Raw genomic sequence first — 27,702 nt, forward strand, 5'->3', positions numbered from 1 at the left:
TGCCTGCTATGCCAGAGGACCCGGATTCAACTCCCGGTGCCTGCCCATGTAAAAAAAAAAAAAGATACTGTGCATTAGCATTATAGGTACTTCAAATGATAATTAGGGCATATGCCTCTCCTCCAACTCACAATCTACTAATGACCCTGACATTTAAATAGATCTTTAGAATTTTATAAAAAGCTTTCTTACTATCTCATTTATGCCTCATTGTAATCTGTCTTCCCATTAATAAAGGTGGGGTAGTAATTCCTATTCTAGGTTGAGAAGAACTTGATTTCTTACTTGATATGAGTAATAGCTGAAGGAGCCCAGTCAAGCCCAGGTCTTCTGGCTCCAATTCTATTACACTAAGGGTCTATGAGGAAAAATGAGTCTGATTTCTGTCAAGTGAATTTAAAGCTCAATTCATAACATCTGAAATGAATGCCTCATAGCCCATACATTATACAGTTTCATACAAACAGTTATGACAACACAATGGTCAAGTGAGGAATGTGGTTAGCAAGCAAAGGGACATAAATTCTAAAGAACAAGACACAACAGCTGGGTGGAACCTTTTGTACTCCCTTCTCTGCTGACTAAACTCCATTTCCCACACTCTCCATTATAAGTCTTTCCACATAGCTTGAACATACAACTAAACTGCTCAACAGTGTCAGAGATCAGAAGGTAGTTTATGACAATAAATAAGCAGGGTACTAAGAGTGTAAGTGTGATGTATCCAAACGTTAAATAACGCCAACCAAACGATCAGAGTCCACAGCAGACTCTGAGTAAAAAGGTAGATAGTCCAGAAGGATTCACTTAATACCTAAACTTTTGCCATGCTAATATGGGAAGTTATATTTGTGACTCATACAACTTTACTTAATAAAACAAGCACGATAGCAAATGCATAAAGGAGATCAAGAAGACAGTAGAAAAATTTTAAATGCTAATATCAAGAAAGCACATATGAGTACAAAGATGGCGGCTTAGCAATGTGCACGATTTAGATCGTCCTCCAGAACAGCTACTAAATAATCGGGAACAGCACAGAAAAGCTCCTGGGCCACGTCAGTGACCAGACACACAGAAACCCCAGTCTGGACCAGCTGGACCAGCTGTGAGACCCCCAGAACTGTAAGACCCACAAGCCGTGGCGGCCAGCACCCCTCCCCCACAGGCTGCTTCCCAGAGGGTAAAGGAAAGCAACTTCATCAGCAGCAGGGGTTGAGCACAACCAAATGCCAATTGTGGAATTAATTAACAAATTCTGACTACTAAAAATAGGCCCCCAGCTCAGGTGAACATGGTTAAAGAGGAGGTTGCTCATTTTTGCCCCAGTGCCAAGGGGGCAGGGCTGATGGAAAAAGAAAAAAAAAAAGAAGAAACAGAGGTTTTTGTGGCTGTGTTTCTACAAAGCCTTGACTGCCTTTGGATATAGCGGCAGGGCTTCCCAGGCTGCAAATGACCCGGGCATAGGCAGAAACAAGCTGGTTTGAGGGTTTGTCTGGAACCTGTGCCTTCCCCAGGGGAGGGGTGAAGCCCAACTCAGGTGGAATCCCTCCCTTAAGGAACTCAGACACGAGAGCTTGGTAATTTGAAGCCATTAAAACCAATCTATAACCTCTCTTCTGTCTCCACTGCAACCCCAGCAGGGAGAGTCTGCTGAAGTTGAAGGTAATGCATCATCTTATGCTGGTGGGACCTGCAGGCAGATAAGTGCCACATACTGGACAGGATAAGAAACAGACTCCAGAGACTTCACAGGAAAGTCTTCCAACCTGCTGAGTCTCACACTCAGGGAAAACTGATACAGGTGACTCTTTCCTCCTGATAGGAGGCCAGTTTGGTCTGGAAAATCCAGCTGCGGTCTATAATACCTAAGTAGACCGTCCTAAGAGGGGGGGTGGGAGGGAAGGCACCATACAGGCAGGGCAAGAAACAAGAAAAAGGGAACTGAAAAATTCTCCTCTGTTAAACAAAACCTAAGCTAGAGGTCCAGAAAAAGCTGAACTGAATGTCAAAGAACAGACAGACAACAAATTCATCCAGCAAGAAAACCCTAGATAAAAGAAGTGAAAGCAATCTCCAGAATAAACTAATTAGGGTAATTAAATGGCTAGACACCAGCAAAAAATAACAAATCACACTAGGAAAATTGAAGATATGGCCCAGTCAAAGGAACAAACCAACAATTCAAATGAGATACAGGAGTTGAAACAATTAATTCAGAATATATGAAAAGACATGGAAAACCTCATCAAAAATCAATTCAATGAATTAAGGGAGGGATATAAAGAACGCAAGGAATGAACAAAAAGAAGAAATCGAAAGTCTGAAAAAACAAATCACAGAACTTATGGGAATGAAAGGCACAGTAGAAAAGATGAAAAAAACAATGGAAACCCACAATGGTAGATTTCTAGAGGCAGAAGATAGGATTAGTGAACTGGAGGATGGAACATCTGAAATCCGACCAGAAAAACAAAATATAGGGGAAAAAATGTAAAAATATGAGCAAGGACTCAGGGAATTGAATGACAATATGAAGCACACGAATATACATGTTGTGGGTGTTCCAGAAGGTGAAGAGAAGGGAAAAGGAGGAGAAAAACTAATGTAGGAAATTATCACTGAAAATTTCCCAACTCTTATGAAAGACTTAAAATTACAAATCCAAGAAGTGCAGTGTACCCCAAGGAAAACAGATCCAAATAGATGTACTCCAAGACACTTACTAATCAGAATGTCAGAGGTCAAAGAGAAAGAGAAAATCTTAAAAGCAGCAAGAGAAAAGCAATCTATCACATACAAGGGAAGCCCAATAAGACTATATGTAGATTTCTCAGCAGACACCATGGAGGCAAGAAGACAGTGGGATGATATATTTAAATTACTAAAAGAGAAAAACTGCCAACCAAGAATTCTATATCTAGCAAAATTGTTGTTCAAAAATGAGGGAGAAATTAAAACATTTTCAGGCAAAAAATCACTGAGAGAATTTGTGAGCAAGAGATCAGCTCTGCAAGAAATACAAAAGGGAGCACTAGAGACAGACATGAAAAGACAGAAGAGAGAGATGTGGAGAAGAGTGTAGAAAGGAAGAATCTGAGTAAAGATAAAAAGAAGGAAAATTAGATATGACATATAAAATCCAAAAGGCAAAATGGTAGAAGAAAGTACTGCCCTTACAGTAATAATAGTAACTGTTAATGGATTAAACTCCTCAATTAAAAGATATAGACTGGCAGAATGGATTAAAAAACAGGACCCATCTATATACTGTCTACAGGAAACACATCTTAGACCCAAGGATAAACATAGGTTGAAACTGCAAGGTTGGGAAAAGATATCTCATGCAAATAACAATCAGAAAGGAGCAGGAGTATCTATACAAATATCCAACAAATTAGACTTCAAATGTAAAACAGATAAAAGAGACAAAGAATTTATGTCTACTGCATATAAATAGTCATTAAGAAACGTGAAAAAAAAAGAGACAAAGAAGGATACTATGTATTAATAAAAGGAACAATTCAGCACAAAGACATAATAATCATAAATATTTATGCACCAAACCAGAATGCTCCAAAACACATGCGGCAAACACTGAAAACACCAAAAAGAGAAATAGACACATCTACCATAATAGCTGGAGACTTCAATTCACCACTCTCATCAATGGACAAAACATCTAGACAGAAGATCAGTAAAGAAACAGAGAATTTGAATAATACAATAAATGAGCTAGACTTAGCAGACATTTATGGAACATTACACCCCACAACAGCAGGATACACCTTTTGCTCAAGTGCTCATGGATCATTCTCAAAGACAGACCATATGCTGGGTCAAAATGCAAGTCTCAATAAATTTAAAAAGACTGAAATCATACAAAATGCTTTCTCAGATCATAAAGGAATGAAGCTGGAAATCAATAATAGGCAGAATGCCAGAAAATTCACAAATATGTGAAGGCTCAACAACACACTCCTAAACAACCAGTGGGTCAAGGAAGAAATTACAAGAGAAATCAGTAAATATCTCGAAGCAAATGAAAATGAAAACACAACATATCAAAATTTATGGGATGAAGCAAAGGCAGTGCTAAGAGGGAAATTTATTGCCCTAAATGCCTATATCAAAAAAGAAGAAAGGAACAAAAATCAAGGACTTAACTGTCCACTTGGAAGAACTAGAGAAAGAACAGCAAACTAACCCCAAAGTAAGCAAAAGGAAAGTAATGAAGATTAGAGTAGAAATAAATGAAATTGAGAACATGAAAACAACTGAGAAAATCAACAAAACCAGAAGCTGGTTTGATGAGAAAATCAATAAGATTGATGGACCCTTAGCAAGACTGACAAAAAAAAGAGGGGATGCAAATAAATAAGATCAGAAATGGAAGAGGAGACATAACCACTGATCCCACAGAAATAAAGTACTGACAGGATACTATAAACAACTTTATGCTAATAAATATGACAATGTAGATGAAATGGGCAACTTTCTAGAAAGCCATGAACAACCAACTTTGACTCAAGACGAAACAGATGACCTCAACAAAATCACAAGTAAAGAATTGAATCAGTCACTAAGAAGCTCCCCAAAAAGAAAAGCCCAGGATCAGATGGCTTCACATGTGAATTCTACCAAACCTTGCAGAAAGAATTACTACCAATCCTGCTCAAACTCTTCAAAAAAATTGAAGAGGAGGGAAAGCTACCTAACTCATTCTACAAAGCCAGCATCATCTCATACCAAAGTCAAACAAGATATTACAAAAAAAGAAAACTACAGACCAATCTCTCTAATGAATATAGATGCAAAAATCATCAACAAAATTCTAGCAAATCGAATCCAGCAACACATTAAAAGAATTATACAACATGATCAAGTAGGATTAATCCCAGGTATGCAAGCATGGTTCAATATAAGAAAATGAATTAATGTAACACACCATATATCAACAAATCAAAGCAGAAAAACCACATGATCATCTTCATTGATGCAGAAAAGGTTTTTGACAAAATTCAACATCCTTTCCTGTTGAAAACACTTCAAAGGATAGGAATAGAAGGGAACTTCTTTAAAATGATAAAGGAAATATATGAAAAATTCACAGCTAACATCATCCTCAATGGGGAAAAACTGAAAGCTTTTCCCCTAAGATCAGGAACAAGACAAGGATGTCCACTATCACCACTTTTATTCAACATTGTGTTGGAAGTTCTAGCCAGAGCAATTAGACAAGAAAAAGAAATACAAGGCATCAAAATTGGAAAGGAAAAAGTAAAACTCTCATTGTTTGCAGATGATATGATTCTGTATGTCGAAAACCCCCAAAAAACAACAGCAAAACTACTAGAGCTAATAAATGAGTAGAGCAAAGTGGCAGGTTACAAGATCAACATTCAAAAATCTATAGTGTTTCTATACACCAGTAATGAACAATCTGAGGGGGAAATCAAGAAAAGAATTCCATTTACAATTGCAACTAAAAGAATAAAATATTTAGGAATAAATTTAACTAAAGAGACAAAAGACCTACACAAAGAAAACTATAAGAAATTGATAAAAGAAATCAGAGAAGACCTAAATAGATGGAAGGGCATACCGTGTTCATGGATTGGAAGACTAAATATAGTTCAAATGTCAATTCTACCTAAATTGATTTATAGATTCAATGCAATAACAATTAAAATCCTAACAACTTACTTTTCAGAAATAGAAAAACCAATAAGCAAATTTACCTGGAAGGGCAGGGTGCCCTGAATAGTTAAAAGTATCCTGAGAAAACAAAATGAAGTCGGAGGTCTCACACTACCTACCTGACTTTAAGGCATATTATGATGCTACAGTGGTCAAAACAGCATGGTACTGGCATAAAGATAGATATATTCACCAATGGAATCAAATAGAGTGTTCAGATACAGACCCTATCATCTATGGACAATTGATTTTTGATAAGGCAGTCAAGCCAACTCACCTGGGACAGAACAGTCTCTTCAATAAATGGTGCCTAGAGAACTGGATATCCATATGCAAAAGAATGAAAGAGGACCCATATCTCATACCCTATACAAAAGTTAACTCAAAATGGATCAAAGATCTAAACATTAGGTCTAAGACCATAAAACAGTTAGAGGAAAATGTAGGGAGATATCTTATGAATCTTACAATTGGAGGCGGTTTTATGGACCTTAAACCTAAAGCAAGAGCACTGAAGAAGGAAATAAATAAATGGGAGCTCCTCAAAATTAAACACTTTTGTCCATCAAAGAACTTCATCAAGAAAGTAGAAAGACAACCTACACAATGGGAGACAATATTTGGAAACGACATATCAGATAAAGGTCTAGTATTCAGAATTTATAAAGAGATTGTTCAAGTCAACAACAAAAAGACAGCCAACCCAATTACAAAATGGGCCAAAGACTGGAACAGACACTTCTCAGAAGAGGAAATACAAATGGCCAAAAGACACATGAAGAGATGCTCAATGTCCCTGGCCATTAGAGAAATGCAAATCAAAGCCACGAGATATCATCTCACACCCACCAGAATGGCCATTATCAATAAAACAGAAAATGACAAGTGCTGGAGAGGATGTGGAGAAAGAGGCACACTTATCCGCTGCCAGTGGGAATTTCAAATGGTGCAACTGCTGTGGAAGGCAGTTTGGCGGTTCCTCAAAAAGCTGAACATAGAATTGCCATATGACCCGGCAATACCACTGCCAGGTATCTACTCAGAGGACATAAGGGCAAGGACACAAATGGACATTTGCATACCAATATTTATAGCAGCGTTATTTACAAATTGCAAAGAGATGGAAACAGCCAAAATGTCCATCAACAGATAAGCGGCTCAACAAACTGTGGTATATACATATGATGGAATATTATGCAGCTGCAAGACAGAATAAAGTTTTGAAGTATGTAACAACATGGATGGACCTTGAGGACATTATGCTGAGTGAGATCAGCAAAAACAAAAGGACAAATACTGTATGGTCTCACTGCTATGAACTGACATTACTGAATAAACTTGGAATATTTCATTGGTAACAGAGACCACCAGGAGATAGGAATAGGGTAAGATATTGGGTAATTGGAGCTGAAGGGATACAGATTGTGCAACAGGACTGAATATAAAAATTCAGAAATGGACAGCATAATACTACATAACTGTAATGCAATTATGTTAAAACACTGAATGAAGCTGAATGTGAGAATGACAGAGAGAGGAGGGTTGGGGGCATAAATGAAATCAGAAAGAAAGATAGATGATAAAGGCTGAGATGGTATAATCTAGGAATGCCTAGAGTGTATAATGATAGAGACTAAATGCACAAATTTTTAAAATGTTTTTGCAAAAGAAAGAACAAAGGAATGTCATTACAGCAGGGTGCTGAAAATAGATGGTAATTAATATTAAAAAAAAACAAGAAGACAGTAGACGACCACAAATAGGAATCTGAAAGAATAAATTGAAAAACAGTGGAAGTCACAGAGATTAAAGACTCTGTTGACCAAATAAAAAACATACTAGAGGCACACAGTATCAGATTTGAAGAGATAGAAGAAAGAATAAGTGATACAGAGGACAGGATAATTGATTTTGAAGACTCAAAACAGCAAACGGCAAAAAAGTTGGAAAAAATTGAATGAGAACTCAGGGAAATGATACACAAAACAACGTGGACAAATACAAGAATCGTTGGTATCCCAGAAGGAGAAGACAGGAGTAAAGGGCTAGGAAGAGTAGTTGAGGATATAATGGAGGAAAACTTCCCAAACCTCATAAAGGACATAAATATACAAGTCAAAGAAACCCAAAGAACTCCAAACAGAATAAATTCAAATAGGTCTTTCCCAAGGCTTATACTAATCAGTCTGTCAAACGTTGAAGAGGAGCAGAAAATCTTGAAAGCAGCAAGAGAAAAACAATTCTACCACATACAAGGGGAATCAAATAAGACTGAGTTTAGACAACTCAACTAGAACGCTGGAGGCGAAAAGGCAGTGGTATGATATATTCAAAATCCTTAAAGAGAGAAAGACTTCCAGCCAAGAATTCTGTACCCAGCCAAACTGTCCTTTAAAACTGAGGGAGAAATTAAAGCTTTCACAGACAAAGAAGTCCTGAAAGTATTTGTCAACAAGAGTCCAGCCTATAAGAAATACTAAAAAGTGTTCTTCCAGCTGAAAAAAAAAAGGCAGAAGAGGGAGGTCTGGAGGAGGGCACAGAACTGAAGAGTACCAAGGGTACTCTTTAAGGTAATTTAAAGAATATAAAGAGAAAGAGGGAAAAGAATATATAGATCTGACAAATAAAATTAAAAAGATAAAATGGTGGAATCAAGAAACACCTTTTCAATAATAACTTTGAAAGCTAACGGACTCAACTTACCAATTAAAAGATACAGATTGGCAGAAAGGGTTAAGAAACATAATCCAGCTATATACTGCTTACAAGAGACTCATCTTAGATGCAAGGATACAAATAGATTGAAAGTGAAAGGATGGAAAAAGACCTTCCATACAAGTTGTAGCCAAAAGAAAGCAGGAGTAGCTATACTAATATTGGACAAAATAGACTTTAATGTAAAGACTTTGTAGAGACAAAGAAGGACACTACACACTAATTAAAGGGCCAATTCACCAAGAAGATATAGCAATCATAAATGTTTATGCTTCCAATCAAGGAGCTCCAAAGTACGTGAGACAGACATTTGCAAAACCAAAGGCAGCAAAAGATGTTTCAACAATAACAGTAGGAGACTTCAATACACCACTCTCCTCTACAGACAGAACAACAAGACAGAAGATCACAAGGAAACAGAGAAGTTAAATAACTTGATAAATGAGTTAGACATAACATACATATACAGGTCACAGCACCCCAAAGCACAAGGTTATACATTCTTCTCTAGTGCTCATGGAACACTGTCCAGGATAGATCATATGCTGAAGTACAAAACAGGTCTTTATAAATTTAAAAATACTGAAATCATTCAAAGGACTTTCTCTGATCACATTGGGATAAAGCTGGACCTCAATAACCATCAAAGAATGAGAATATTCACAAATATGTGGAGATTAAATAACACACTCTTAAACAACCAGTGGTTGTTTTGACCAATGGTCAATGAAGAAATTGCTAGAGAAATCAGTAACTATCTGGAGATGAATGAAAATGAGAATACAACTTATCAGAACTTACGGGATGTGGCAAAGGCTGTGTTGAGGAGGAAATTTATTATCCTAAATGCCTATATTAAAAAACAAGAAAGAACAAAAATAGAGGACTTAACAGCAAACTTACAGTAACTTGAGAAAGAACAGTAAACTAACCCCAAAGCATTTAGGAGAAGAGAAATAACAAAGAATAAAACAGAGATAAATGAATGGGAGAACAAAAGAACAATAGAAAAAATCAATAAAACCAAAAGTTGGTTCTTTGAGAAACTCAATAAAATTGATGGGACAAAGGGAAAAAGAGAGAGGATAAAAATAAACAAAATCAGAAATGAGAATGGGTACATTACCACAGACCCTGAAAAAATAAAAGAAATCATAAGAGAATACTATGAACAACTATACGCCAACAAACCAGGCAACTAAGATGAAATGGACAAATTCCTGGAGACAAACAAACAAGCTACACTGACTGAGGAAGAAATAGAAAACTTCAACAAACAATCACAAGCAAAAAGATTCAAACAGTCATCAAAAATCCTCCTACAAAGAAAAGCCCAGGGCCAGGTGGTTTCACAGGGGAATTTTATCAAACATTCCAGAAAGAACTAACACCAATCCTGCTCAAACTTGTCCAAAAAAATGAGGAAAAAGGAACTCTACCTAACTCATTTTATGAAGCTAATATCATTTTAAAACCAAAACCGGGTAAAGATGCTATAAGAAAGGAAAACTATAAGCCAATCTCCCTAATGAACACAGATGCAAAAATTCTCAATAAAATATTAGCAAATTGAATCCCACAACACATTAAAAGAATTATACAACATGACCAAATGGGGTTTATACCAGGAATGGAAGGATGGTTCAACACAAGAAAATCAATTCATGTAATACAGCACATTAACAAATCAAAAGGGAAAAATCACATGATCATCTCGACAGATGCTGAAAAAGCATTAAAAAACCCCAGCATCCTTTTCTGAGAAAAGCACTCCAAAAGATAGGAATCAAGAGTAACTACCTCAATATGATAAATGGAATATATAAAAAACTAGTAGCCAGCATCGTAATCAATGGAAAGATTGAAAGCCTTTCCCCTAAGATCAGGTACAAGACGAGGTTGCCCACTGTCACCACTATTATTCAACACTGTGCTAGAAGTTCTAGCTAGAGCAATCAGGCAAGACAAAGAAATAAAAGGTATCCAAACTGGAAAGGAAGAAGTAAAATCTCATTATTTGCAGATGATATGATACTATACTTGGAAGATTCTGAGAAATCTACAGCAAAGTTACTTGAGCTAATAAACAAATTCAGCAAGGTGGCGATATATAAAATTAGAGTGCAAAATTCAGTAACATTTCTATACACAAGCAATGACCTAGCTGAGGAGTCAGTTAAGGAAAAAAATCCATCAAAATAGCAACTAAAAGAATCAAATACTTAGGAATGAACTTAACTAGGGACATAAAGGACTTGCACACAGAAAATTACATAACATAGCTAAAAGAAATCAAAGAGGATCTAAACAGGTGGAAAGACATTCCTTCTTCATGAATAGGAAGGCTAAATAGAGGTAAGATGTCAATTCTCCCCAAATTCATCTACAGATTCAACACATTACCAATCAAAATACCAACAACCTACTTTGAAGATTTGGAAAAGCTAACTGCCAAATTCATCTGGAAGGGAAAGAGACCCTTTCCTAAGAAAGAACAAAGTGGGAGGATTAACACTCCTGACTTTAAAACCTATTATAAAGCCACAGTGGTCAAAACAACATGGTACTGGCACAAAGACAGAAGCATTGACCAATGGAATCAAATCGAGAGTGCAGAAATGGACCACCAAATCTATGGTCAACTGATTTTTGACAAGGCCCCCAAATCCTCTGAACTGGGACAAAACAGTCTTTTCAAAAACTGGGCATGGAAGAACTGGATATCAATAGCCAAAAGAATGAAAGAGAACCCCTATCTTATACCCTACAAAAATTAACTCAAAGTGATTCAAACACCTAAATATAAGAAGTAGTGCCATAAAGCTTCTAGAAGAAAATGTAGGGAAACATCTTCAAGACTTAGTAATAAGAGGAAGCTTCCTAAACTTTACACCCAAAGCATAAGCAACAAAAGAAAAAATAGATAAACGGGAACTCCTCAAAATCAAATGCTTCTGCACCTCAAAAGACTTTGTCAAAAAGGTGAAGAGGCACCCAACTCAATGGGAGAAAATATTTGCAAATCACATATCAGGCAAAGGTTTGATTTCCTGTATATACAAAGAAATCATACAACTCAACAACAAAAGAACAAACAATCCAATTACAAAATGGACAAAAGATATGAATAGGCATTTTTCTGAAGAACAAATACAGATGGCTGAAAGCATATGAAGAGATGCTCATATTCACTGGCTAAAAAAGAAATGCAGATCAAGACTACAATGAGATACCACCTCACACCTATAAGAATGGGTGCTATTAAACAGTGAGGAACTATAAATGTTGGAGAGAATGTGGAGAAACTGGGACACTCATGAACTGCTGATGGGAATGTACAATGGTGCAGCCACTATGGAAGACTTTCTGGCGGTTCTTTAGGAAACTGAATATCGAGCTGCTCTATGACCCAGCAAAAGCACTACTTAGTATACAGCCATAAGAGCTGAAAGCAACAACACAAGCAGACACTTCAGACTGATATTCACAGCAGCATTATTCACAATCGCCAAAAGATGGAAACAAACCAAATGCCCATCAACAGAGCAGTGGATTGACAAAATATGGTATATACATACCATGGAATATTATGCAGAAGTAAGACAAAAATGACGTCCTAAAGCACATGACAAGATGGAGGGGCCTTAAGGACATAATGCTGAGTGAAATTAGCCAGACACAAAAGGACAGATACTGTGTAATTCCACTTTTATGACCAGCATAAATGTACAATCAGAGACTTATAATATAGAATACAGGGGACTTAGAGATACATAGAAGCTAGAGATGGGTGAACCGTTGGCTAAAGAGCTTGAACTCCAATGAAAGGGAATGGGTAGCAGCAAAGATGATGCCCTAGTGGGTCTAAAAATAATATTACCATATGAAGATGAACAAGACTGAAAGGGGTTGTATAGACCTATGTGTCCCACAGACTCAAACAAGAAATATGAACGAGTTCTTATAAGAATTACTTCAAAGATATAACTCTTGTATAAAGAATGTTTAAGTCTAGAGTACAGGGGGAAAACCGCTATTGCATGCTATGAGCTATGTTCAAAAGGAAACCATCAGCACTACCACAGCAACAGCAAAGGTAAATAATGGGGTGAGGGACAAGAGTTAGGAGGAGGTTTAGATCTTATATTTGGTGAGGGTGTGTTTACTGATTTACTGTCTCTTGGAAACAATGAAATTATCTAAAATTGAGAATGTTGATGGACGGTGGACTTTGGGCCCTCTACATGAGGCCCGATGAATGCAGGTGGCTGAAGGATGCAGTGGCAGAAAAGTAGAATGGTGAACAATGTTGCATACTTATGAACAAAGGCTGTGCTGCTACAAAAAGGAACATTGTCATGAGGTATGCAATACTGTGAATGAACATTTGGGACATTTGGTGAGACAAAAGAAGCCAGAAACAAAAAAACAACAATGGTATGGTCACCTTTAGAAAATGCTTATAAGAATACAGGGGCTGAGACTGGAAGCTTTTAGAGTAGACACATTAAGTCCGGAGTGACAATTATTATTTCTGGATTTCGAGAGGCTATTTTATATATACAATCTGACATTCAGAGATAAGAGCAAAGTCAAACTAGTTGGGGTTAAAGTAATTCAGAACATAGCTGTAAGGAAGATAGCGTCTATATTTTAGAACCACACATACTCTGAGACCAATGCAAGAAAGGTTTATGTGGTCTGCAACTGAAATTTTTTGTAGTGCATAATCTAATTCAACCTATCTGTATAGATCAATTGAACAATTAAAACACAGAAAGCCCAGAATAAGAAAGAGGTCCTTTAATACCGTATAGATTATTACAATAATTCCTGGAAACACCCTAGAGTATATTAACCAGATAATCAAAAAGTATTGGCAAAGTCCCCTGAGGAAGGGGAGAAAGCATATAGAATTATTATTACCTTACCATTCCCTTACCATCAGGGAATCCCCTGATACTGTGTCAAACTTTAGGGACACCCAAATCAATAGGCCATGCCCTCGATCATGAGGCTTACTCTTGTGAAGCTTATGTAGGTATGGAGAAGCTTAGACTACCTACAGGCATGCCTAACAGTTACTTCTGGAGGACCTCTGTTGTTGCTCAGATGTGGCCTCAGTCTCTCTAAACCGAACTCTACAAGTGAAATCATTGCCCTCCCCCCGACGTGGGACATGACATCCAGGGGTAAAAGCCTCCCTTGTGACGTGGGAGCCGACTCCCAGGGATGAATCCAGACCTGGCACCGTGGGATCAACAATTCCATCCTGACCAAATCAGGGGAAAGAATTGTAATTAATAAAGTATCAGTGGCAGAGAAAGTTCAAATTGAGTCAAGAGGCTACTCTGGAGGTTGCTCTTATGCAAGCTTCAGGTAGACTTTGCTAGCTATGGTAACTTGCCAACCCCCAACCAGAACCATTCCAGCCAATCTTAAAGAACACCTAGAGTAACTTTCCAGAAACCTACAACCTCCAGATGGGACCTGGTCCAGATGAGTCCTGAAACCATGCCCAACCTCTCCAGAATATCAGACAGTTCCATCTGTCTACTCCATATTAGTGACACACCCTTTCAATACCAAAAATTTAGAATTGCCATAGCCCAAACAATCCCGATGATAGGTATTGAAAGATCAAAGGTGATGGTGGAATTATACATAGAAGATAGGACTTAACAAATGAATATGAATGCTGAATCATTAAAGTGATATCTGTTTTAGCCTCCAGTATTTTAGAGCAGCTAGAAGGAAAAACCTAAAATTGTGAAATTATAACCCATGTCAAAGTCTGAAATATGTTCTACAACAAATTGTGTTGCTGTGCTTTGAAATTTATAGCTTTTTTTGTATATATATGTTATCTTTTTTTGCAAAAAAGTCAATTATGGTGATAAAAAAAAAAATTTAAGCCTTCTAGCCTCCTATATTCTGGAGCAGCTAGAACTAAGAGATCCCACGACAACCTCTGGGATCTGTCCTGCAAGTACTTGTTGAAGACTGCTTTGAAAACTATTCCTTTTTTATTTCTTTTATTTGTCTATATGCTATACTATATAATAAAAAGGTTAAAAAAAGTTATCAAAGCATAAAGGCCTAGTACCAATCCACCCAACTGAGCCCAGAGCTCTAATTACTACCAGTTATGCTGCAGTATTAAGGAATTGATGACATTTTTCTAGAATATATTGCCACCAAACTGATCTTAAGGGCCACCCCTGAGGGCTAATCAACCTTAATAAAGTGAAAATAATAAAGAACCATCAAATATTCTGTAAGCATAACAATTCAACATGCCACCCTCACAGATGAGATGTGGCATGTTAACGTGGAGTAGTTAATAAATTACAGATAAAGTCTATTCAAAATGGCTTAGTTCTCTCAAGCTCCAATAAATAAGAGAATCTACTATAGATAATTCTCAAAGTTCTGTTTGCATTTAACCTTGACAGTCTAAGTAGACATAACCAGTCTCAGAGAGAGTAACAAACAAATCTAAAACCTACAAGTTGGGGATAAAAAGCAAAGTCTCTAAAGAAAGCTTGAATTCTTACACCACCCCCAGGGAGAAACTATTTGAGAATGTACTATTAACTGGCGGAAACCACAATCAGCATCACCTGGACAGGCTTCTAGGACAGAAATCTAATAACTTGGTTTGGTAGGCACTAATTTACTCTTCAGTTCCAAAGCGACCTTTTTATATAGGTTTGAAAAGAATAAAACTGTCTAAAATCGTTTTTTTGCAGCTATGGAAAAGCATTCATCATTACTCTCCATTACCCTTTTCAGCCGGCAATAACTTGTGGTTGTAAAGCAAAGTAAAAAGGTTTTGGGTGATTTTAATCAAAACTTGGATTCTAGCCCTGCCCTGCAGCATGCTGTAATATGAGAAAAGTTCCCACTCCACATTCCAAGAGAAATGAATTTTTATGTTAATAGCTACATTAACTGCCACCCCTCTTTTCACTTTTTATCCACACAGCAAATATTTCTTAAGCATCTAATACTCTCAACTGTGTTAGACACTATATTAGTTTCAATACCATCCTTAAAAAAAATTAATTAATAATATAAACTGCATTTAACACAAGTTTAAAATAGAATAAATAGATCCTAAAACACTTCTAGGAGTGCAATAATACCCCACCAAAATTGCTAGAGTCAGCATGCTGTTAATACCCTCTAAAAAATACTTTAAGTACAGGCACCAAACATTTAAGGTACTTTTGAAATACAGAGGAACAGAGTATATAATCAAAAGCAGAGGGGGCAGGCCATGGTGACTCAGCAGGCAGAGTTCTCACCTGCCATGCTGGAGATCCAGGTTCAATTCCTGGTGCCTGCCCATGCAAAAAAAAAAAAAAGAAGAAAAGAAAAACCACAGGGGGGCTTTACAATCAGTCTCACTTCTTACAAGCAGTGCAAACTTAGACAAGTTATTTATTCTCTCTGAACTTTGGTTTCCTCATCTATTAAAGAGTTATATATAACCCTTCTGAAAAGTTGTTGTGAAGATTGGGTATAATGTATATAAAATACCCAGGGCAGTGCCTAGCATTATAGTATATGATCAACAAATAGAGGCCAGTAAGATTACAGGTATTTTCAACAAGAGAGACACATTTAGTACTGACTTTTACTCCTTGGTGGAAAAATTCACCATGTAAACAGAACTTATTACTGTTCTGAAAAACAAAGTAAAATGGCAAGTGTTCTAGTTTGCTAGCTGCCGGAATGCAATATACCAGAAACGGAATTGATTTTAAAATGGAGAATTTAATGAGTTGCAAGTTCACAGTTCTAAGGCCAAGAAAATGTCCCAATTAAAACAAGTCTAAAGAAATGTCCAGGGTGGGCCACGGTGGCTCAGCAGGCAAGAATGCTCGCCTGCCATGCTAGAGGACCCGGGTTCGATTCCTACCCATGTAAAAAAAAAAAAAATTAAAAAAAAAAAAAAAAAAAGAAATGTCCAATCAAAGGCATCCAGGGCAAGATACCTTGGTTCAAGAAGGCCGATGAAGTTCAGGGTTTCTCTCTCAAGTGAGAAGGCACATGGTGGACACAGAGTCATCTACAAGCTTTCTCTCCTGGTTTCCAGTTTCATGAAGTTCCCTGGGAGGCATTTTCCTTCTTCATCTCCAAAGGTCACTGGCTGGTGGACTCTCTGCTTCGTAGTGTTGCTCTCTCTGAATCTCTCATTCTCCAAAATATTTCCTCTTTTATAGGACTCCAATAAACCAATCAAGACCCACCCAAATGGGTGGAGACATGTCGTCCCTTAATCCAGTTTAACAACCACTCTTGACTAAATCACATCATCCAGGGAGATGATCTGATTACAGTTTCAAACATACAGTATTGAATAGAGATTACTCTACCTTTATGAAATGGGATTTATATTAAAACATGGCTTTTCTTAGGGGGCATACTTCCTTTCAAACCAGCACAGCAAGTTTCATGAAGTGAAAACCACATAATCTGACAACATGCAAATTAGGAATATTTATCTTATGGCAAGTTAGGAAATAGGAACCTGCAACCAAGAGATAAGCAACATTTAATAGGGAGATTAATTAAACAAACAAAAAAAAACATGAGATTACAAAGGAAGGGCCTGCAAAACGAAAAATGTCCAAGAAGTTCTTACACCTATTTGGGACAGAGAAAAGGTTCTATCTCCTCCCATTATTCTGCCTCCTCTTAGCTACTCAAGGGAAGAAACATGTTCTCTTTGCAACTGAGAGTCCAAGGACGAGGAAGTCTGAGGTAACACAGTAAATAAGCAACCTATACATTAATGCACTTGTTAATTCTTTAGGTAACCACCTTTTCCCTTAGTTTTATAAACTTCACTTTAAAATACAAATAATTTATATAATGAGTCTTGGAATTAGGTCTGTCTGTCATCTCATACCTTACTCTGTTTAATTTAATCAAATAATTTAGATTGGCTAACAGTTCTGATGAAAGAAATGGAGATTTCATTTGGGGGGAAAGTTAAAGGACAAAAGAAAGAAAACCAGAAGATTTTAATGCACAGGGCTCTTGTGAGATAAGAATGGATCATTATTCAATGAAGGAAGCAGCAGAGAAAGAAAAGGAAACTGCAAGAGGGTTTGCACAAAGGAATATGGAACAAATTGACCCACACCGCTTACTCTGGTATTTTAGAGGCAATTATTGTTCAGTGTGTCTCAGTGAAAATCAATTGCTGCTCTTGGTTACCAATACTTATCTACTATAGAATTGTGAAGTAGAGTACCTTATAATTTGAAACACTTTGGTCTGAATTTATGAAGTTGTTCTTCCTCATGATTAAATTGTGTTAAATCATTTAGAAAAAAATCACTCAAAAATCATTTTTTTAATAGCATCTTAAAAAAAAGTTAAGGATTCCTAGAAAGAGGCACTCTAACGTACTTCTTCCCTCAAAAGTCCCCTTTCAAGTTTTCTGGAACTCCTTCAGCTTGCAAATAGAAATATACAAATTTCCCCTCAAATTAAATTTAAAACCTAGCATTTGAAATTGTACATACAGGCCCTCACCCTCTCCCAGCTCAACTAAAAAGAACCATTCCTTAATTTTTCAAGTAACAAAAAGGCTCTCAGAGTGACAACTAAACATACCCAAGTCACTCTGTGTCAAATGTAAATCCTACCAACCTTCTAAACACAAGATAAATGGTTTCCAGGTCTGGTTCAGAAATAACTGTACTACAAAGTTGAAGAGACACTCTATGCCTTGTATCTAGTAATCTCAATTAGATCCTCTAGTCTACACGCTGAAAACCTCTACAATCTGATTAATATCGAGCCGATACCCTAAGTGCTTTCGTATCTTAAAATACAAATAATAACCAGTTATCTGTGGAGTTGGCATCTGTGGTGGTTTGAAACCTTACGTACCTCAGAAAAACATGTTCTTAAATCTAATCCATTCTGGTGAGTGTGTACTTGTGTAGGTAGGGCCTTTTGATGATGCTACTTCAGAGAAGGCATGACCCACCTGATTCAGGATGGGACTTAATTCTCTAATTGGAGTTCTTTATAAACAGAGTGAAAACAAAGAGAGAAAGAGAAGGACATGGAAGCAAAAGAAGCTGAAAGCAACAAAGCCTGGAAGAGAAGGAAGAGACCAGCAGACACCACCATATGCCTTGCCATGTGGGAAAAGAGCCAAGGACTGCTGGCAGCCAGGCTTCAGGAAGAAACTATCACCTGGATGACACCTTGAGTTGGAAAGTCTCACAGCCTCAAACACAGCCTCAAACAGATACCATGACTGACCATACCAAGTCATGGTATTTACTTTGAGCAGCCTAGGAAACTAAAACAGCATCCTTCAAAATATTTTATTTTTTATACAAAACCTGAAGGGAAGAACGCTTTGAAAAGAAAAGGAAAAAGTTGCTTCAATTCTTGTACCTTCCATTCTCCTTTTCAAGCACATCTATGTTTTGATAGCCATATTCCAAAGCAAAAAACAAAGGTAACAAAATTTATTGGAGATAACACTATAGCAAGTATATCCTTTCAATTTGATAATATGCAATTTGCAACTGAAATATGGCACCTATAATACATAGCATTAAAAAAGAAAAGGCTTGGGCGGGCCGCGGTGGCTCAGCGGGCAAGAGTGCTTGCCTGCTATGCCGGAGGACCCCGGTTCGATTCCCGGCCCCAGCCCATGTAAAAAACAAACAAACAAACAAAATATAATAAAATAAGAAAATGTTTAAAGATGTTTCCCTTTCTTCCTCCCTTCCTTCCTTCTATCCTTCCTTCCTTCTCTGTCTTTAAAAAAAAAAAAAAAAGAAAAGGCTTGTTGATCACAGAAGTAGAGAAGTACTATATGCCAAAGACTTGCATCTGCTTGTAAATAATAAACATGAAGGCAAAAGCATGCTAAAGACGCTTCCTGGACCATGCTACAAAAAAAAAAACACATGCTAAAGAGCTATTGGGAATGACACAAAGGGCTAGAAAAGGGAAAAGAACAAAAATATAAGGATCATACTCTAGGAATACCTTCTAAAAAACCCTCAGTCAGTTGCCATGATGTAGAATAACAAATGCTATTATTCATTTCCCTATGTGCCAGGCGTTGTACCAATCACATTATATGCTTTATCTCGTTTTCTTCCTATAACAACTCTGTGCAGTGGATTTATGATATTTATTTTACAGGTAAGAAAGTAAGCTCAGAAAGTTCAGTAACTTGTCTAAGGTCCCATGACTAGTATGTAAGGCCCTTGCTCTTAAATGTGCTGAAATTGCAAGTGACCAATAAATGACAGTTATTGTTCCTATCAGAATTCAGCTCAAGATTATGCCTGAATCCTGGCAACTTCTTAAAGGATTCACTTGTAACCTATAATGTAAATATAGAATTTGCCCCAGAGTCCTTAAAACTCCCCCTAGAGAGTTTCCAAATTCCTGCCCAAGGCTGCTTACAGAGATCTTGGGTTCCAACAGCAACAAATTTCTCTGTCAACCTCCACCAGAAAGACAGCTCTCTCATTACTTCTTTTGGACCATGCATTCCCTACAGTTAAAGCTTTTTTGAGATATCCCTCGTGAATCACCCAATGGCCAGCTTGTACCCACAAAAGGTCTTCAAGCCGCATGGGTATCACATGTCACCATCAGCCCCAAATACATATGCTGCCTACCCAACAGACCTTATATACTTTTTAACATACCCACTTCTCTCTGCCTGCTCTCCACTTGGTATCACTAAATGGCCTGAACATCATCTCCATTCTCTTAATCATCAATTCATACTCCATCTATTTTAAATAGAGAACTTGAAATCACTGTCTCTTCAGAAAATCTGCTCTGATTAGCTCCACTTTAATCACTCTTTTAGCAGAAAAGGCACTGGATTAGAAACCAGGAGATCTGGCCTCTAATTCTGGTTCTTTACTTCCTATGGTACTCTGTGCAAAACACTTCACCTTTCTGAACTCTGCTTCTCACCCCAAAACAATGGGGATTAGACTAAGTAACCTCAAAATTTATTCTCAACTCTAAGTATTTTTTGTGCAAAAAGATTACCAAGAGCATTAACTTATAAAAACAGAAAAAACTGTTATAAATGAAAATTTTTTAATTATCAAAAGCACCTTAAAAATTAATACCCAACATATTAAATCCACAGAAAGAAAGAAATTTTTAATTTCAAACGGTGACAAAGGCCAATAAATTGTCCATTTTTCTTTCTTTATCTGACACATGAAAGAAAATCTAAGTCATCCCCTAAAGATTACTGAGCTATGAATACAGGTGCACTCCTATTCGCTAATCACTATGCAATATTTTATATGCCACATATCTGTTTAATACACCAAAAATATTTAAACACTAACTGAATTAGACGGGGTTCTCCAGAGAGACAGAACTGACAGGAAACAAAAATATATACCACCTAATAATAGAATAGCATATATATATACTATGTATATAGTATACATATATACATAAAAAAGAGATTTATTATGAGAAATTGGCTTATGCAACCATGGGGACTGGCAAGCACGAATTCTGTAGTATTTTGTGATAAAAGTGATTCTGAAATCTGGTAAGTCCAAATTCTATAAGGCAGTCTACAAACTGGAAACTCTAATAAGGGTGATTCTGAAGTCTGGCAAGTTTGTATTCCCCAGGGGAAGCTGGTCGACTCTTGAAATTGAGGCAAAAATTCTTCTTTCTGACTTCCAAAATTCTCAGTCCTGGCTTTTAATGCCTCCAACTAATGGGATAAAGAGACTCCCCATACTGTTGAGGGCAATCACCTTTTTTGACTGTAGATGCAATTAGCCATAAATGCAATCAACTGATTAGACATGCAAATCTCATCTACAAAATACCCTGACAGTAACAACTAGGCCAGTGCTTGCTTGACCAAATAATTGGACACCACAACCTACCCAAGTTGAGACGTGAAATTAACCAGGATCCTAACATACTGAAAAACTCACTGAAAGAGTCAAACTAGTATTTTTTTCAAACAAGAGTTAACAGATACATATACCTAATACCTCTTTTAAAAAAACACTCTAGGAGTAACAGGGAAGATGGCGGCTTAGTAAGACGCGCGGATCTTAGTTTCTTCTCCAGGACACCTACTAGGGGAGTAGAAACGATACAGAAAGCGCCCAAAGCCACAACAGAGATAAAAAAGACAGCGTACCCCATCCTGGAACGGCTGGCTGGCTGAGAGAAGCAGCTCGGGTGAGATCGCCGAGGCGCGCGGGCCTTACCGGGCGGGGTGGCAAGCGGCCGGAGTTACTCCCTTCCCCCTTCCCGGGCCGGCTGGGAGAATTGGAGAGGCGCTCCCCTGAAACAAAGACGGCTGGCGCCCACACCACGCGCAGCCCCCGGACCAACTGAGAGAATTGGATCGGAAACCCCCAGGCCGCGGAGAACGGTGACGGGTGGGGGAGGCCCCTTCCAAACCCGTGACTCCCGGGGAACGTGCACTCTCTCGGGCGGGCCGCTGCCGCTGGCGCCCTCCCGCCACGCTTGTTGCCCAGGGCCGACTAGGAAATTCGGACGGGCTCTTTCCCTGGCTGCGGCGACCAGCAACTCTCCCTGCGTTCGGACCCCGGGCCGGCTCAAGCCGTTTCGGCTAGCGAACCCCCCGGACGGCGAGAGTTTTCCAAAGTTTAAGGTCCCACAGCACCTTTTACTGGTGGGACCCGCAGCAAACGTGTGCCACGAGCGCCACCTACTGGGCAGGATAAGAAAAACAGAACCCAGAGATTTCACAGAAAAATATTACAACCTTGCTGGGTCCAACACCAAGAGAAATCTGAATAAATGCCCAGACGCCAGCAGCAGAAGATAACTGTCCACGCTCAAAAGATTGAGAATATGGCCCAGTCAAAGGAACAAACCAATAGCTCAAATGAGACACAAGAGCTGAGACAACTAATACTGAATATACGAACGGAAATGGAAAACCTCTTCAAAAATGAAATCGATAAATTGAGGGAGGACATGAAGAGGACATGGGCTGAACATAAAGAAGAAATAGAAAAACTGAAAAAACAAATCGCAGAACTTATGGAAGTGAAGGATAAAGTAGCAAACATAGAAAAAATAATGGATAGCTACAATGATAGATTTAAAGAGACAGAAGATAGAATTAGTGATTTGGAGGATGGAACATCTGAATCCCAAAAAGAAACAGAAACTATCGGGAAAAGAATGGAAAAATTTGAACAGGGTATCAGGGAACTCAAGGACAATATGAACCGCACAAATATACGTGTTGTGGGTGTCCCAGAAGGAGAAGAGAAGGGAAAAGGAGGAGAAAAACTAATGGAAGAAATTTTCACTGAAAATTTCCCAACTCTTATGAAAGACCTAAAATTACAGATCCAAGAAGTGCAGCGCACCCCAAAGAGATTAGACCCAAATAGGCGTTCTCCAAGACACTTACTAGTTAGAATGTCAGAGGTCAAAGAGAAAGAGAAGATCTTGAAAGCAGCAAGAGAAAAACAATCCATTACATACAAGGGAAACCCAATAAGACTTTGTGTAGATTTCTCAGCAGAAACCATGGAAGCTAGAAGACAGTGGGATGATATATTTAAAATACTAAAAGAGAAAAACTGCCAACCAAGACTCCTATATCCAGCAAAATTATCCTTCAAAAATGAGGGAGAAATTAAAACATTCTCAGACAAAAAGTCACTGAAAGAATTTGTGACCAAGAGACCAGCTCTGCAAGAAATACTAAGGGGAGCACTAGAGTCAGATACAAAAAGAAAGAAGAGAGAGATATGGAAAAGAGTGTAGAAAGAAGGAAAATCAGATATGATATATATAATACAAAAGGCAAAATGTTAGAGGAAAATATTATCCAAACAGTAATAACACTAAATGTCAATGGACTGAATTCCCCAATCAAAAGACATAGATTGGCAGAATGGATTAAAAAACAGGATCCTTCTATATGCTGTCTACAGGAAACACATCTTAGACCCAAAGATAAACATAGGTTGAAAGTGAAAGGTTGGGAAAAGATATTTCATGCAAATAACAACCAGAAAAGAGCAGGAGTGGCTATACTAATATCCAACAAATTAGACTTCAAATGTAAAACAGTTAAAAGAGACAAAGAAGGACACTATATACTAATAAAAGGAACAATTAAACAAGAAGACATAACAATCATAAATATTTACGCACCGAATCAGAATGCCCCAAAATACGTGAGGAATATACTGCAAACACTGAAAAGGGAAATAGACTCATATACCATAATAGTTGGAGACTTCAACTCACCACTCTCATCAAGGGACAGAACATCTAGACAGAGGATCAACAAAGAAATAGAGAATCTGAATATTACTATAAATGAACTAGACTTAATAGACATTTATAGGACATTACATCCCACAACAGCAGGATACACCTTTTTCTCAAGTGCTCATGGATCATTCTCAAAGATAGACCATATGCTGGGTCACAAAGCAAGTCTTAACAAATTTAAAAAGATTGAAATCTTACACAACACTTTCTCGGACCATAAAGGAATGATGTTGGAAATCAATAATAGGCAGAGTGCCAGAAAATTCACAAATACGTGGAGGCTCAACAACACACTCCTAAACAACGACTGGGTCAAAGAAGAAATTGCAAGAGAAATTAGCAAATACCTCGAGGCGAATGAAAATGAAAACACAACATATCAAAACTTATGGGACGCAGCAAAGGCAGTGCTAAGAGGGAAATTTATTGCTCTAAATGCCTATATCAGAAAAGAAGAAAAGGCAAAAATTCAGGAATTAACTATCCATTTGGAAGAACTGGAGAAAGAACAGCAAGCTAACCCCAAAGCAAGCAAAAGGAAAGAAATAACAAAGATTAGAGCACAAATAAATGAAATTGAAAACATGAAAACAATAGAGAAAATCAATAAGGCCAGAAGTTGGTTCTATGAGAAAATCAATAAGATTGATGGGCCCTTAGCAAGATTGACAAAAAGAAGAAGAGAGAGGATGCAAATAAATAAGATCAGAAATGGAAGAGGAGACATAACTACTGACCTCACAGAAATAAAGGAGGTAATAACAGGATACTATGAACAACTTTACGCTAATAAATACAACAATTTAGAGGAAATGGACGGGTTCCTGGAAAGACATGAACAACCAACTTTGACTCAAGAAGACATAGATGACCTCAACAAACCAATCACAAGTAAAGAAATTGAATTAGTCATTCAAAAGCTTCCTAAAAAGAAAAGTCCAGGACCAGATGGCTTCACATGTGAATTCTACCAAACGTTCCAGAAAGAATTAGTACCAATTCTCTTCAAACTCTTCAAAAAAATCGAAGTGGAGGGAAAACTACCTAATTCATTCTATGAAGCCAACATCACCCTCATACCAAAACCAGGCAAAGATATTACAAAAAAAGAAAACTACAGACCAATCTCTCTAATGAATACAGATGCAAAAATCCTCAATAAAATTCTAGCAAATCGTATCCAACAACACATTAAAAGAATTATACATCATGACCAAGTAGGATTCATCCCAGGTATGCAAGGATGGTTCAACATAAGAAAATCAATTAATGTAATACACCATATCAACAAATCAAAGCAGAAAAATCACATGATCATCTCAATTGATGCAGAGAAGGCATTCGACAAGATTCAACATCCTTTCCTGTTGAAAACACTTCAAAAGATAGGAATACAAGGGAACTTCCTTAAAATGATAGAGGGAATATATGAAAAACCCACAGCTAATATCATCCTCAATGGGGAAAAATTGAAAACTTTCCCCCTAAGATCAGGAACAAGACAAGGATGTCCACTATCACCACTATTATTCAACATTGTGTTGGAGGTTCTAGCCAGAGCAATTAGACAAGAAAAAGAAATACAAGGCATCAAAATTGGAAAGGAAGAAGTAAAACTATCACTGTTTGCAGACGATATGATACTATACGTCGAAAACCCGGAAAAATCCACAACAAAACTACTAGAGCTAATAAATGAGTACAGCAAAGTAGCAGGTTACAAGATCAACATTCAAAAATCTGTAGCATTTCTATACACTAGCAATGAACAAGTGGAGGGGGAAATCAAGAAACGAATCCCATTTACAATTGCAACTAAAAGAATAAAATACCTAGGAATAAATTTAACTAAAGAGACAAAAAACCTATATAAAGAAAACTACAAAAAACTGCTAAAAGAAATCACAGAAGACCTAAATAGATGGAAGGGCATACCGTGTTCATGGATTGGAAGACTAAATATAGTTAAGATGTCAATCCTACCTAAATTGATTTACAGATTCAATGCAATACCAATCAAAAACCCAACAACTTATTTTTCAGAAATAGAAAAACCAATAAGCAAATTTATCTGGAAGGGCAGGGTGCCCCGAATTGCTAAAAACATCTTGAGGAAAAAAAACGAAGCTGGAGGTCTCGCGCTGCCTGACTTTAAGGCATATTATGAAGCCACAGTGGTCAAAACAGCATGGTATTGGCATAAAGATAGATATATCGACCAATGGAATCGAATAGAGTGCCCAGATATAGACCCTCTCATCTATGGACATTTGATCTTTGATAAGGCAGTCAAGCCAACTCACCTGGGACAGAACAGTCTCTTCAATAAATGGTGCCTAGAGAACTGGATATCCATATGCAAAAGAATGAAAGAAGACCCATCTCTCACACCCTATACAAAAGTTAACTCAAAATGGATCAAAGATCTAAACATTAGGTCTAAGACCATAAAACAGTTAGAGGAAAATGTAGGGAGATATCTTATGGATCTTACAACTGGAGGCGGTTTTATGGACCTTAAACCTAAAGCAAGAGCACTGAAGAAGGAAATAAATAAATGGGAACTCCTCAAAATTAAACACTTTTGTGCATCAAAGAACTTCATCAAGAAAGTAGAAAGACAGCCTTCACAATGGGAGACAATATTTGGAAATGATATATCAGATAAAGGTCTAGTATCCAGAATTTATAAAGAGATTGTTCATCTCAACAACAAAAAGACAGCCAACCCAATTACAAAATGGGAAAAAGACTTGAACAGACACCTCTCAGAAGAGGAAATACGGATGGCCAAGAGGCACATGAAGAGATGCTCAATGTCCCTGGCCATTAGAGAAATGCAAATCAAAACCACAATGAGATATCATCTCACACCCACCAGAATGGCCATTATCAACAAAACAGAAAATGACAAGTGCTGGAGAGGATGCGGAGAAAGAGGCACACTTATCCACTGTTGGTGGGAATGTCAAAGGGTGCAATCACTGTGGAAGGCAGTTTGGCGGTTCCTCAAAAAGCTGAATATAGAATTGCCATACGACCCAGCAATACCGTTGCTAGGTATCTACTCAAAGGACTTAAGGGCAAAGACACAAACGGACATTTGCACACCAATGTTTATAGCAGCATTATTTACAATTGCAAAGAGATGGAAACAGCCAAAATCTCCATCAACAGAAGAGTGGCTAAACAAACTGTGGTATATACATACGATGGAATATTATGCAGCTTTAAGACAAGATAAACTTATGAACCATGTAATAACATGGATGGACCTAGAGAATATTATGCTGAGTGAATCCAGCCAAAAACTAAAGGACAAATACTGTATGGTCCCACTGATGTGAACGGACATTCGAGAATAAACTTGAAATATGTCATTGGTAACAGAGTTCAGCACGAGTTAGAAACAGGGTAAGACAATGGGTAATTGAAGCTGAAGGGATACAGACTGTGCAACAGGACTAGATACAAAAACTCAAAAATGGACAGCACAATAATACCTAATTGTAAAGTAATCATGTTAAAACACTGAATGAAGCTGCATCTGAGCTATAGGTTTTTGTTTTGTTTTGTGTTGTTTTGTTTTGATTTTACTATTATTACTTTTATTTTTTTCTCTATATTAACATTCTATATCTTTTTCGGTTATGTTGCTAGTTCTTCTAAACCAATGCATATGTACTAAGAAATGATGATCATGCATCTATGTGATGATGTTAAGAATTAATGATTGCATGTGTAGAATGGTATGATCTCTAAATGTTGGGTTAATTTCTTTTTTTCTGTTAATTAAAAAAAAAAAAAAGAGAAGGGATAATTGGAGATGAAGGGATACAGACTGTACAACGGGACTGGATATAAAAACTCAGAAATGGACAGCACAATACTACCCAATTGTAATGCAATTATGTTAAAACACTGAATGAAGCTGCATGTGAGGTATAGGTTTTTTGTTTT

At 37.4% G+C, this 27,702-nt stretch overlaps 1 protein-coding gene across 21 annotated transcripts in view; it reads right to left on the reverse strand.

The window, feature by feature from the left end:
- DISP1 (dispatched RND transporter family member 1) overlaps positions 1–27,702 on the reverse strand; it is a 290,651-nt gene that overhangs the window by 227,664 nt on the left and 35,285 nt on the right. For 2 of the 21 annotated variants that reach the window (XM_077149172.1, XM_077149173.1), the window contains exon 3: positions 286–358. The exons of the other annotated variants lie outside the window; for them this stretch is intronic. The gene's annotated coding sequence lies outside the window, so the exon portion shown is untranslated. The remainder of the gene's footprint in view (positions 1–285; positions 359–27,702) is intronic. 21 annotated transcript variants of the gene reach the window in all.

This window comes from Tamandua tetradactyla, chromosome 2, assembly GCF_023851605.1.
Source record: "Tamandua tetradactyla isolate mTamTet1 chromosome 2, mTamTet1.pri, whole genome shotgun sequence".
NCBI classification, from domain to species: domain Eukaryota; kingdom Metazoa; phylum Chordata; class Mammalia; order Pilosa; family Myrmecophagidae; genus Tamandua; species Tamandua tetradactyla.